The sequence below is a fragment of the Myotis nattereri genome (genome assembly GCF_964212035.1).
Source record: "Myotis nattereri genome assembly, chromosome: 16".
NCBI lineage: Eukaryota > Metazoa > Chordata > Mammalia > Chiroptera > Vespertilionidae > Myotis > Myotis nattereri.
The window spans coordinates 9,715,242-9,729,114 of NC_138091.1; positions in this window are offsets into that span (position 1 = coordinate 9,715,242).

The window sequence follows — 13,873 nt, forward strand, 5'->3', positions numbered from 1 at the left end:
CAGTGTCTGAGATTTCTGCATCCTCTTACACCCTCGCGACCTCCTGGATGGTGAAGCTGAGGCTTTGTGATTTCAAGCCACAGCATGGCAACCACTGATTTTGGGCAACCAGAGCTGAAGTGAGTGGCTCCTCATTAATCTAAAGAGTATATGTAGAGGCCAGGAGCCTTTGAGTAGTGTCTGTTGCCTCAAGATAGCGAAACTTAATAAGACGATATTGTAGACTAGTAGAGATAAGGAATAAGACTCCAAACACAAGGATGGATGAAGAAACTGCAAGTCCATAAGTGAATTTATGTTTGTATTTTGGAGGGGGGTTGTGATGGATGGTGGTAGTCACAGTCATGAGGAACAGGGTGTTGTGAAAGTGCTGGCAGTGTATAATAATGAATTTGATTTCCTTTTTACATGGTAGACTATTTAATACTGTTAAACTATTGAAAGTATGGTCAACTCAAGATCTGAACATTTATGCCACAAGTTTTTCAGTTTTTCCTTTAACAAGTTGGTCTAGACAGCAATGCTGGATATTGGAGATACTAGAGAAGTGAGGTTTCACTTTAACAGTTTCACTGATGATTCACTTCATGTTACATTTGCCCCATACATATGTAAGATATTAGTAATAAGGGAAATTGGGTATGTTGTACATTGTTATTATCTTCAAATATTTCTGTAAATCTGGAACTACTCAAAAATAAAACATCCATTAAAACAACACTCAAAATCCTAGGAAATGGTAGCAACTGATCATAGTGGAAGGGACCACTGAAATGACGGGGGAGTATGGGAATTGTCTTAGAGGAAACACCACCTCCTTGCCATATGCTGGGCTTTAATGGAAGTAGAGGAAATGAGAGAGAGAGAGAGGTCAGTTTGGTTAAATTTCTAGGAGTTAAGAGGAAGGTCTCTGTTCTATAACCAGAGTGTCTGAATTTTCTGCATCCTGTGCCACCCCCGCCCCTCCTGGATGGTGAAGCTGAGGCTTTGTGATGTCAAGCCACACCATGGCAACCACTGATTTTGGGCTGCCAGAGCTGAAGTAAGTGGCTCCTCATTAACCAAAAGAGTATATGTAGAGGCCAGGACCCTTTGAGTAGTGTCTGTTGCCTCAAGATAGCGAAACTTAATAAGACGATATTGTAGACTAGTAGAGATAAGGAATAAGACTCCAAACACAAGGATGAATGAAGAAACTGCAAGTCCATAAGTGAATTTGTGTTTGTATTTTGGAGGGGGTGTGTGATGGATGGTGGTGGTCGCAGTCATGAGGAACAAAGTGTTGTGTTAGGGCTGGCAGTGTATTATAATGAATTTGATTTCCTTTTTACATGGCAGACTATTGAATATTGTTAAACTATTGAAAGGATGGGCAGCTCAAGATGTGAAGTTTTAAGCCACAACTGGTGCAGTATTTTTAATAACATCATGGTCTAGAACAGCATTGTTGGATATTGGCGATACTAGAGAAGTGAGGTTTGCCTCTGTTTCACTGATGGGGAGGGATATAAGAAGGGGGCAGGCATGTGAAAAGGGAGTAATGTAGACTTTTTAGTTGTGTCACCAGACAAGACATTCCATAATGAGCCAGGCCCTTAGAATAAGGACCAGGAGAAGTCTGAATGGGGATTTTTTTTCTCAACACTTTCTCATACTGGCAAGGAATAAAGAAGCTGATGTTTAATTTAGGTTTGGATTGGGGGTGTGGGATGGGTGGTGGTGGTCGCAGTCATGAGGAACAGGGTGTTGTGTTAGTGCTGGCAGTGTATAATAATGAAGTTGATTTCCTTTTTACATGGTAGACTATTGAATATTGTTAAACTATTGAAAGGATGGTCAGCGCAAGATCTGAAGTTTTATGCCACAACTGGTCCAGTTTTTCCTTTAACAACATGGTCTAGAACAGCATTGCTGGATATTGGAGATACTAGAGAAGTGAGGTTTCACTCTGTTTCACTGATGATTCACTTCATGTTACATTTACCCCATACATAAGTAAGATATTAGTAATAAGGGAAATTGGGTATGGTGTACATGGCTATGATCTTCACAATTTTTCTGTAAATCTGGAACTAATCTAAAATAAAAAAAATCCATTAAAACAACACTCCGAAACCTAGGAAATGGTAGCAACTGATCAGAGTGGAATGGACCACTGAAATGACGGGGGAGTATGGGAATTGTCTTAGAGGAAACACCACCTCCCTGCCATATGCTGGACTATAATGGAACTGGAGGAAATGAGATAGAGAGCTCAGTTTGGGAAAAATTTTAGGATTTAAGAGGGAGGTCTCTGTTCTATGACCAGTGTCTGAGATTTCTGCATCCTCTTACACCCTCGCGACCTCCTGGATGGTGAAGCTGAGGCTTTGTGATTTCAAGCCACAGCATGGCAACCACTGATTTTGGGCAACCAGAGCTGAAGTGAGTGGCTCCTCATTAATCTAAAGAGTATATGTAGAGGCCAGGAGCCTTTGAGTAGTGTCTGTTGCCTCAAGATAGCGAAACTTAATAAGACGATATTGTAGACTAGTAGAGATAAGGAATAAGACTCCAAACACAAGGATGGATGAAGAAACTGCAAGTCCATAAGTGAATTTATGTTTGTATTTTGGAGGGGGGTTGTGATGGATGGTGGTAGTCACAGTCATGAGGAACAGGGTGTTGTGAAAGTGCTGGCAGTGTATAATAATGAATTTGATTTCCTTTTTACATGGTAGACTATTTAATACTGTTAAACTATTGAAAGTATGGTCAACTCAAGATCTGAACATTTATGCCACAAGTTTTTCAGTTTTTCCTTTAACAACTTAGTCTAGAACAGCAATGCTGGATATTGGAGATACTAGAGAAGTGAGGTTTCACTTTAACAGTTTCACTGATGATTCACTTCATGTTACATTTGCCCCATACATATGTAAGATATTAGTAATAAGGGAAATTGGGTATGTTGTACATTGTTATTATCTTCAAATATTTCTGTAAATCTGGAACTACTCAAAAATAAAACATCCATTAAAACAACACTCAAAATCCTAGGAAATGGTAGCAACTGATCATAGTGGAAGGGACCACTGAAATGACGGGGGAGTATGGGAATTGTCTTAGAGGAAACACCACCTCCTTGCCATATGCTGGGCTTTAATGGAAGTAGAGGAAATGAGAGAGAGAGAGAGGTCAGTTTGGTTAAATTTCTAGGAGTTAAGAGGAAGGTCTCTGTTCTATAACCAGAGTGTCTGAATTTTCTGCATCCTCTGCCACCCCCGCCCCTCCTGGATGGTGAAGCTGAGGCTTTGTGATGTCAAGCCACACCATGGCAACCACTGATTTTGGGCTGCCAGAGCTGAAGTAAGTGGCTCCTCATTAACCAAAAGAGTATATGTAGAGGCCAGGACCCTTTGAGTAGTGTCTGTTGCCTCAAGATAGCGAAACTTAATAAGACGATATTGTAGACTAGTAGAGATAAGGAATAAGACTCCAAACACAAGGATGGATGAAGAAACTGCAAGTCCATAAGTGAATTTGTGTTTGTATTTTGGAGGGGGTGTGTGATGGATGGTGGTGGTCGCAGTCATGAGGAACAAAGTGTTGTGTTAGGGCTGGCAGTGTATTATAATGAATTTGATTTCCTTTTTACATGGCAGACTATTGAATATTGTTAAACTATTGAAAGGATGGGCAGCTCAAGATGTGAAATTTTAAGCCACAACTGGTGCAGTATTTTTTATAACATCATGGTCTAGAACAGCATTGTTGGATATTGGCGATACTAGAGAAGTGAGGTTTGCCTCTGTTTCACTGATGGGGAGGGATATAAGAAGGGGGCAGGCATGTGAAAAGGGAGTAATGTAGACTTTTTAGTTGTGTCACCAGACAAGACATTCCATAATGAGCCAGGCCCTTAGAATAAGGACCAGGAGAAGTCTGAATGGGGATTTTTTTTCTCAACACTTTCTCATACTGGCAAGGAATAAAGAAGCTGATGTTTAATTTAGGTTTGGATTGGGGGTGTGGGATGGGTGGTGGTGGTCGCAGTCATGAGGAACAGGGTGTTGTGTTAGTGCTGGCAGTGTATAATAATGAAGTTGATTTCCTTTTTACATGGTAGACTATTGAATATTGTTAAACTATTGAAAGGATGGTCAGCGCAAGATCTGAAGTTTTATGCCACAACTGGTCCAGTTTTTCCTTTAACAACATGGTCTAGAACAGCATTGCTGGATATTGGAGATACTAGAGAAGTGAGGTTTCACTCTGTTTCACTGATGATTCACTTCATGTTACATTTACCCCATACATAAGTAAGATATTAGTAATAAGGGAAATTGGGTATGGTGTACATGGCTATTATCTTCACAATTTTTCTGTAAATCTGGAACTAATCTAAAATAAAAAAAAATCCATTAAAACAACACTCCGAAACCTAGGAAATGGTAGCAACTGATCAGAGTGGAATGGACCACTGAAATGACGGGGGAGTATGGGAATTGTCTTAGAGGAAACACCACCTCCCTGCCATATGCTGGACTATAATGGAACTGGAGGAAATGAGATAGAGAGCTCAGTTTGGGAAAAATTTTAGGATTTAAGAGGGAGGTCTCTGTTCTATGACCAGTGTCTGAGATTTCTGCATCCTCTTACACCCTCGCGACCTCCTGGATGGTGAAGCTGAGGCTTTGTGATTTCAAGCCATGGCATGGCAACCACTGATTTTGGGCAACCAGAGCTGAAGTGAGTGGCTCCTCATTAACCAAAAGAGTATATGTAGAGGCCAGGAGCCTTTGAGTAGTGTCTGTTGCCTCAAGATAGCGAAACTTAATAAGACGATATTGTAGACTAGTAGAGATAAGGAATAAGACTCCAAACACAAGGGTGGATGAAGAAACTGCAAGTCCATAAGTGAATTTATGTTTGTATTTTGGAGGGGGGGTGTGATGGATGTTCGTGGTCGCAGTCATGAGGAACAGGGTGATGTGATAGTGCTGGCAGTGTATAATAATGAATTTGATTTCCTTTTTACATGGTAGACTATTTAATACTGTTAAACTATTGAAAGTATGGTCAACTCAAGATCTGAACATTTATGCCACAAGTGTTTCAGTTTTTCCTTTAACAACTTGGTCTAGAACAGCAATGCTGGATATTGGAGATACTAGAGAAGTGAGGTTTCACTTTAACAGTTTCACTGATGATTCACTTCATGTTACATTTGCCCCATACATATGTAAGATATTAGTAATAAGGAAAATTGGGTATGGTGTACATTGTTATTATCTTCACAATATTTCTGTAAATCTGGAACTACTCAAAAATAAAACATCCATTAAAACAACACTCAAAATCCTAGGAAATGGTAGCAACTGATCATAGTGGTAGGGACCTCTGAAATGACGGGTGAGTATAGGAATTGTCTTAGAGGAAACACCACCTCCTTGCCATATCCTGGACTTTAATGGAGGTAGAGGAAATGAGAGAGAGAGAGAGGTCAGGTTGGTTAAATTTCTAGGAGTTAAGAGGAAGGTCTCTGTTCTATAACCAGAGTGTCTGAATTTTCTCCATCCTCTGCCACCCCTGCCCCTCCTGGATGGTGAAGCTGAGGCTTTGTGATATCAAGCCACACCATGGCAACCACTGATTTTGGGCTGCCAGAGCTGAAGTAAGTGGCTCCTCATTAACCAAAAGAGTATATGTAGAGGCCAGGACCCTTTGAGTAGTGTCTGTTGCCTCAAGATAGCGAAACTTAATAAGACGATATTGTAGACTAGTAGAGATAAGGAATAAGACTCCAAACACAAGGATGGATGAAGAAACTGCAAGTCCATAAGTGAATTTGTGTTTGTATTTTGGAGGGGGTGTGTGATGGATGGTGGTGGTCGCAGTCATGAGGAACAAAGTGTTGTGTTAGGGCTGGCAGTGTATTATAATGAATTTGATTTCCTTTTTACATGGCAGACTATTGAATATTGTTAAACTATTGAAAGGATGGGCAGCTCAAGATGTGAAGTTTTAAGCCACAACTGGTGCAGTATTTTTTATAACATCATGGTCTAGAACAGCATTGTTGGATATTGGCGATACTAGAGAAGTGAGGTTTGCCTCTGTTTCACTGATGGGGAGGGATATAAGAAGGGGGCAGGCATGTGAAAAGGGAGTAATGTAGACTTTTTAGTTGTGGCACCAGACAAGACATTCCATAATGAGCCAGGCCCTTAGAATAAGGACCAGGAGAAGTCTGAATGGGGATTTTTTTTCTCAACACTTTCTCATACTGGCAAGGAATAAAGAAGCTGATGTTTAATTTAGGTTTGGATTGGGGGTGTGGGATGGGTGGTGGTGGTCGCAGTCATGAGGAACAGGGTGTTGTGTTAGTGCTGGCAGTGTATAATAATGAAGTTGATTTCCTTTTTACATGGTAGACTATTGAATATTGTTAAACTATTGAAAGGATGGTCAGCGCAAGATCTGAACATTTATGCCACAACTGGTCCAGTTTTTCCTTTAACAACATGGTCTAGAACAGCATTGCTGGATATTGGAGATACTAGAGAAGTGAGGTTTCACTCTGTTTCACTGATGATTCACTTCATGTTACATTTACCCCATACATAAGTAAGATATTAGTAATAAGGGAAATTGGGTATGGTGTACATGGCTATTATCTTCACAATTTTTCTGTAAATCTGGAACTAATCTAAAATAAAAAAAAATCCATTAAAACAACACTCCGAAACCTAGGAAATGGTAGCAACTGATCAGAGTGGAATGGACCACTGAAATGACGGGGGAGTATGGGAATTGTCTTAGAGGAAACACCACCTCCCTGCCATATGCTGGACTATAATGGAACTGGAGGAAATGAGATAGAGAGCTCAGTTTGGGAAAAATTTTAGGATTTAAGAGGGAGGTCTCTGTTCTATGACCAGTGTCTGAGATTTCTGCATCCTCTTACACCCTCGCGACCTCCTGGATGGTGAAGCTGAGGCTTTGTGATTTCAAGCCACAGCATGGCAACCACTGATTTTGGGCAACCAGAGCTGAAGTGAGTGGCTCCTCATTAATCTAAAGAGTATAAGTAGAGGCCAGGAGCCTTTGAGTAGTGTCTGTTGCCTCAAGATAGCGAAACTTAATAAGACGATATTGTAGACTAGTAGAGATAAGGAATAAGACTCCAAACACAAGGATGGATGAAGAAACTGCAAGTCCATAAGTGAATTTATGTTTGTATTTTGGAGGGGGGGTGTGATGGATGTTCGTGGTCGCAGTCATGAGGAACAGGGTGATGTGATAGTGCTGGCAGTGTATAATAATGAATTTGATTTCCTTTTTACATGGTAGACTATTTAATACTGTTAAACTATTGAAAGTATGGTCACTCAAGATCTGAACATTTATGCCACAAGTGTTTCAGTTTTTCCTTTAACAACTTGGTCTAGAACAGCAATGCTGGATATTGGAGATACTAGAGAAGTGAGGTTTCACTTTAACAGTTTCACTGATGATTCACTTCATGTTACATTTGCCCCATACATATGTAAGATATTAGTAATAAGGGAAATTTGGTATGTTGTACATTGTTATTATCTTCACAATATTTCTGAAAATCTGGAACTACTCAAAAATAAAACATCCATTAAAACAACACTCAAAATCCTAGGAAATGGTAACAACTGATCATAGTGGAAGGGACCACTGAAATGACGGGGGAGTATGGGAATTGTCTTAGAGGAAACACCACCTCCTTGCCATATGCTGGACTTTAATGGAAGTAGAGGAAATGAGAGAGAGAGAGAGGTCAGTTTGGTTAAATTTCGAGGAGTTAAGAGGAAGGTCTCTGTTCTATAACCAGAGTGTCTGAATTTTCTGCATCCTCTGCCACCCCCGCCCCTCCTGGATGGTGAAGCTGAGACTTTGTGATGTCAAGCCACACCATGGCAACCACTGATTTTGGGCTGCTAGAGCTGAAGTGAGTGGCTCCTCATTAACCAAAAGAGTATATGTAGAGGCCAGGACCCTTTGAGTAGTGTCTGTTGCCTCAAGATAGCGAAACTTAATAAGACGACATTGTAGACTAGTAGAGATAAGGAATAAGACTCCAAACACAAGGATGGATGAAGAAACTGCAAGTCCATAAGTGAATTTATGTTTGTATTTTCGAGGGGGGGTGTGATGGATGTTGGTGGTCGCAGTCATGAGGAACAGGGTGTTGTGATAGTGCTGGCAGTGTATAATAATGAATTTGATTTCCTTTTTACATGGTAGACTATTTAATACTGTTAAACTATTGAAAGTATGGTCAACTCAAGATCTGAACATTTATGCCACAAGTGTTTCAGTTTTTCCTTTAACAACTTGGTCTAGAACAGCAATGCTGGATATTGGAGATACTAGAGAAGTGAGGTTTCACTTTAACAGTTTCACTGATGATTCACTTCATGTTACATTTGCCCCATACACATGTAAGATATTAGTAATAAGGGAAATTGGGTATGGTGTACATTGTTATTATCTTCACAATATTTCTGTAAATCTGGAACTACTCAAAAATAAAACATCCATTAAAACAACACTCAAAATCCTAGGAAATGGTAGCAACTGATCATAGTGGAAGGGACCACTGAAATGACGGGGGAGTATGGGAATTGTCTTAGAGGAAACACCACCTCCTTGCTATATTCTGGACTTTAATGGAAGTAGAGGAAATGAGAGAGAGAGAGAGGTCAGTTTGGTTAAATTTCTAGGAGTTAAGAGGAAGGTCTCTGTTCTATAACCAGAGTGTCTGAATTTTCTGCATCCTCTGCCACCTCCGCCCCTCCTGGATGGTGAAGCTGAGGCTTTGTGATGTCAAGCCACACCATGGCAACCACTGATTTTGGGCTGCCAGAGCTGAAGTAAGTGGCTCCTCATTAACCAAAAGACTATATGTAGAGGCCAGGACCCTTTGAGTAGGGTCTGTTGCCTCAAGATAGCGAAACTTAATAAGACGATATTGTAGACTAGTAGAGATAAGGAATAAGACTCCAAACACAAGGATGGATGAAGAAACTGCAAGTCCATAAGTGAATTTATGTTTGTATTTTGGAGGGGGGGTGTGATGGATGTTGGTGGTCGCAGTCATGAGGAACAGGGTGTTGTGATATTGCTGGCAGTGTATAATAATGAATTTGATTTCCTTTTTACATGGTAGACTATTTAATACTGTTAAACTATTGGAAGTATGGTCAACTCAAGATCTGAACATTTATGCCACAAGTGTTTCAGTTTTTCCTTTAACAACTTGGTCTAGAACAGCAATGCTGGATATTGGAGATACTAGAGAAGTGAGGTTTCACTTTAACAGTTTCACTGATGATTCACTTCATGTTACATTTGCCCCATACATATGTAAGATATTAGTAATAAGGGAAATTGGGTATGTTGTACATTGTTATTATCTTCAAAATATTTCTGTAAATCTGGAACTACTCAAAAATAAAACATCCATTAAAACAACACTCAAAATCCTAGGAAATGGTAGCAACTGATCATAGTGGTAGGGACCACTGAAATGACGGGTGAGTATAGGAATTGTCTTAGAGGAAACACCACCTCCTTGCCATATCCTGGACTTTAATGGAGGTAGAGGAAATGAGAGAGAGAGAGAGGTCAGTTTGGTTAAATTTCTAGGAGTTAAGAGGAAGGTCTCTGTTCTATAACCAGAGTGTCTGAATTTTCTGCATCCTCTGCCACCCCCGCCCCTCCTGGATGGTGAAGCTGAGGCTTTGTGATGTCAAGCCACACCATGGCAACCACTGATTTTGGGCTGCCAGAGCTGAAGTAAGTGGCTCCTCATTAACCAAAAGAGTATATGTAGAGGCCAGGACCCTTTGAGTAGTGTCTGTTGCCTCAAGATAGCGAAACTTAATAAGACGATATTGTAGACTAGTAGAGATAAGGAATAAGACTCCAAACACAAGGATGGATGAAGAAACTGCAAGTCCATAAGTGAATTTATGTTTGTATTTTGGAGGGGGTGTGTGATGGATGGTGGTGGTCGCAGTCATGAGGAACAAAGTGTTGTGTTAGGGCTGGCAGTGTATTATAATGAATTTGATTTCCTTTTTACATGGCAGACTATTGAATATTGTTAAACTATTGAAAGGATGGGCAGCTCAAGATATGAAGTTTTAAGCCACAACTGGTACAGTATTTTTTATAACATCATGGTCTAGAACAGCATTGTTGGATATTGGCGATACTAGAGAAGTGAGGTTTGCCTCTGTTTCACTGATGGGGAGGGATATAAGAAGGGGGCAGGCATGTGAAAAGGGAGTAATGTAGACTTTTTAGTTGTGGCACCAGACAAGACATTCCATAATGAGCCAGGCCCTTAGAATAAGGACCAGGAGAAGTCTGAATGGGGATTTTTTTTCTCAACACTTTCTCATACTGGCAAGGAATAAAGAAGCTGATGTTTAATTTAGGTTTGGATTGGGGGTGTGGGATGGGTGGTGGTGGTCGCAGTCATGAGGAACAGGGTGTTGTGTTAGTGCTGGCAGTGTATAATAATGAAGTTGATTTCCTTTTTACATGGTAGACTATTGAATATTGTTAAACTATTGAAAGGATGGTCAACTCAAGATCTGAACTTTTATGCCACAACTGGTCCAGTTTTTCCTTTAACAACATGGTCTAGAACAGCATTGCTGGATATTGGAGATACTAGAGAAGTGAGGTTTTACTCTGTTTCACTGATGATTCACTTCATGTTACATTTACCCCATACATAAGTAAGATATTAGTAATAAGGGAAATTGGGTATGGTGTACATGGCTATGATCTTCACAATTTTTCTTTAAATCTGGAACTAATCTAAAATAAAAAAAATCCATTAAAACAACACTCTGAAACCTAGGAAATGGTAGCAACTGGTCATAGTGGAATGGACCACTGAAATGACGGGGGAGTATGGGAATTGTCTTAGAGGAAACACCACCTCCCTGCCATATGCTGGACTATAATGGAACTGGAGGAAATGAGATAGAGAGCTCAGTTTGGGAAAAATTTTAGGAGTTAAGAGGGAGGTCTCTGTTCTATGACCAGTGTCTGAGATTTCTGCATCCTCTTACACCCTCGCGACCTCCTGGATGGTGAAGCTGAGGCTTTGTGATTTCAAGCCACAGCATGGCAACCACTGATTTTGGGCTGCCAGAGCTGAAGTGAGTGGCTCCTCATTAATCTAAAGAGTATATGTAGAGGCCAGGACCCTTTGAGTAGTGTCTGTTGCCTCAAGATAGCGAAACTTAATAAGACGATATTGTAGACTAGTAGAGATAAGGAATAAGACTCCAAACACAAGGATGGATGAAGAAACTGCAAGTCCATAAGTGAATTTGTGTTTGTATTTTGGAGGGGGTGTGTGATGGATGGTGGTGGTCGCAGTCATGAGGAACAAAGTGTTGTGTTAGGGCTGGCAGTGTATTATAATGAATTTGATTTCCTTTTTACATGGCAGACTATTGAATATTGTTAAACTATTGAAAGGATGGGCAGCTCAAGATGTGAAGTTTTAAGCCACAACTGGTGCAGTATTTTTTATAACATCATGGTCTAGAACAGCATTGTTGGATATTGGCGATACTAGAGAAGTGAGGTTTGCCTCTGTTTCACTGATGGGGAGGGATATAAGAAGGGGGCAAGCATGTGAAAAGGGAGTAATGTAGACTTTTTAGTTGTGGCACCAGACAAGACATTCCATAATGAGCCAGGCCCTTAGAATAAGGACCAGGAGAAGTCTGAATGGGGATTTTTTTTCTCAACACTTTCTCATACTGGCAAGGAATAAAGAAGTTGATGTTTAATTTAGGTTTGGATTGGGGGTGTGGGATGGGTGGTGGTGGTCGCAGTCATGAGGAACAGGGTGTTGTGTTAGTGCTGGCAGTGTATAATAATGAAGTTGATTTCCTTTTTACATGGTAGACTATTGAATATTGTTAAACTATTGAAAGGATGGTCAGCGCAAGATCTGAAGTTTTATGCCACAACTGGTCCAGTTTTTCCTTTAACAACATGGTCTAGAACAGCATTGCTGGATATTGGAGATACTAGAGAAGTGAGGTTTCACTTTAACAGTTTCACTGATGATTCACTTCATGTTACATTTACCCCATACATAAGTAAGATATTAGTAATAAGGGAAATTGGGTATGGTGTACATGGCTATGATCTTCACAATTTTTCTGTAAATCTGGAACTAATCTAAAATAAAAAAAATCCATTAAAACAACACTCCGAAACCTAGGAAATGGTAGCAACTGATCATAGTGGAATGGACCACTGAAATGACGGGGGAGTATGGGAATTGTCTTAGAGGAAACACCACCTCCCTGCCATATGCTGGACTATAAAGGACCTGGAGGAAATGAGATAGCGAGCTCAGTTTGGGAAAAATTTTAGGAGTTAAGAGGGAGGTCTCTGTTCTATGACCAGTGTCTGAGATTTCTGCATCCTCTTACACCCTCGTGACCTCCTGGATGGGGAAGCTGAGGCTTTCTGATTTCAAGCCACAGCATGGCAACCACTGATTTTGGGCAACCAGAGCTGAAGTGAGTGGCTCCTCATTAATCTAAAGAGTATATGTAGAGGCCAGGAGCCTTTGAGTAGTGTCTGTTGCCTCAAGATAGCGAAACTTAATAAGACGATATTGTAGACTAGTAGAGATAAGGAATAAGACTCCAAACACAAGGATGGATGAAGAAACTGCAAGTCCATAAGTGAATTTATGTTTGTATTTTGGAGGGGGGTTGTGATGGATGGTGGTGGTCACAGTCATGAGGAACAGGGTGTTGTGAATGTGCTGGCAGTGTATAATAATGAATTTGATTTCCTTTTTACATGGTAGACTATTTAATACTGTTAAACTATTGGAAGTATGGTCAACTCAAGATCTGAACATTTATGCCACAAGTGTTTCAGTTTTTCCTTTAACAACTTGGTCTAGAACAGCAATGCTGGATATTGCAGATACTAGAGAAGTGAGGTTTCACTTTAACAGTTTCACTGATGATTCACTTCATGTTACATTTACCCCATACATAAGTAAGATATTAGTAATGAGGGAAATTGGGTATGGTGTACATGGCTATGATCTTCACAATTTTTCTGTAAATCTGGAACTAATCTAAAATAAAAAAAAATCCATTAAAACAACACTACGAAACCTAGGAAATGGTAGCAACTGATCATAGTGGAATGGACCACTGAAATGACGGGGGAGTATGGGAATTGTCTTAGAGGAAACACCACCTCCCTGCCATATGCTGGACTATAATGGAACTGGAGGAAATGAGATAGAGAGCTCAGTTTGGGAAAAATTTTAGGAGTTAAGAGGGAGGTCTCTGTTCTATGACCAGTGTCTGAGATTTCTGCATCCTCTTACACCCTCGCGACCTCCTGGATGGTGAAGCTGAGGCTTTGTGATTTCAAGCCACACCATGGCAACCACTGATTTTGGGCAACCAGAGCTGAAGTGAGTGGCTCCTCATTAATCTAAAGAGTATATGTAGAGGCCAGGAGCATTTGAGTAGTGTCTGTTGCCTCAAGATAGCGAAACTTAATAAGACGATATTGTAGACTAGTAGAGATAAGGAATAAGACTCCAAACACAAGGATGGATGAAGAAACTGCAAGTCCATAAGTGAATTTATGTTTGTATTTTGGACGGGGGGTGTGATGGATGTTGGTGGTCGCAGTCATGAGGAACAGGGTGTTGTGATAGTGCTGGCAGTGTATAATAATGAATTTGATTTCCTTTTTACATGGTAGACTATTTAATACTGTTAAACTATTGAAAGTATGGTCAACTCAAGATCTGAACATTTATGCCACAAGTGTTTCA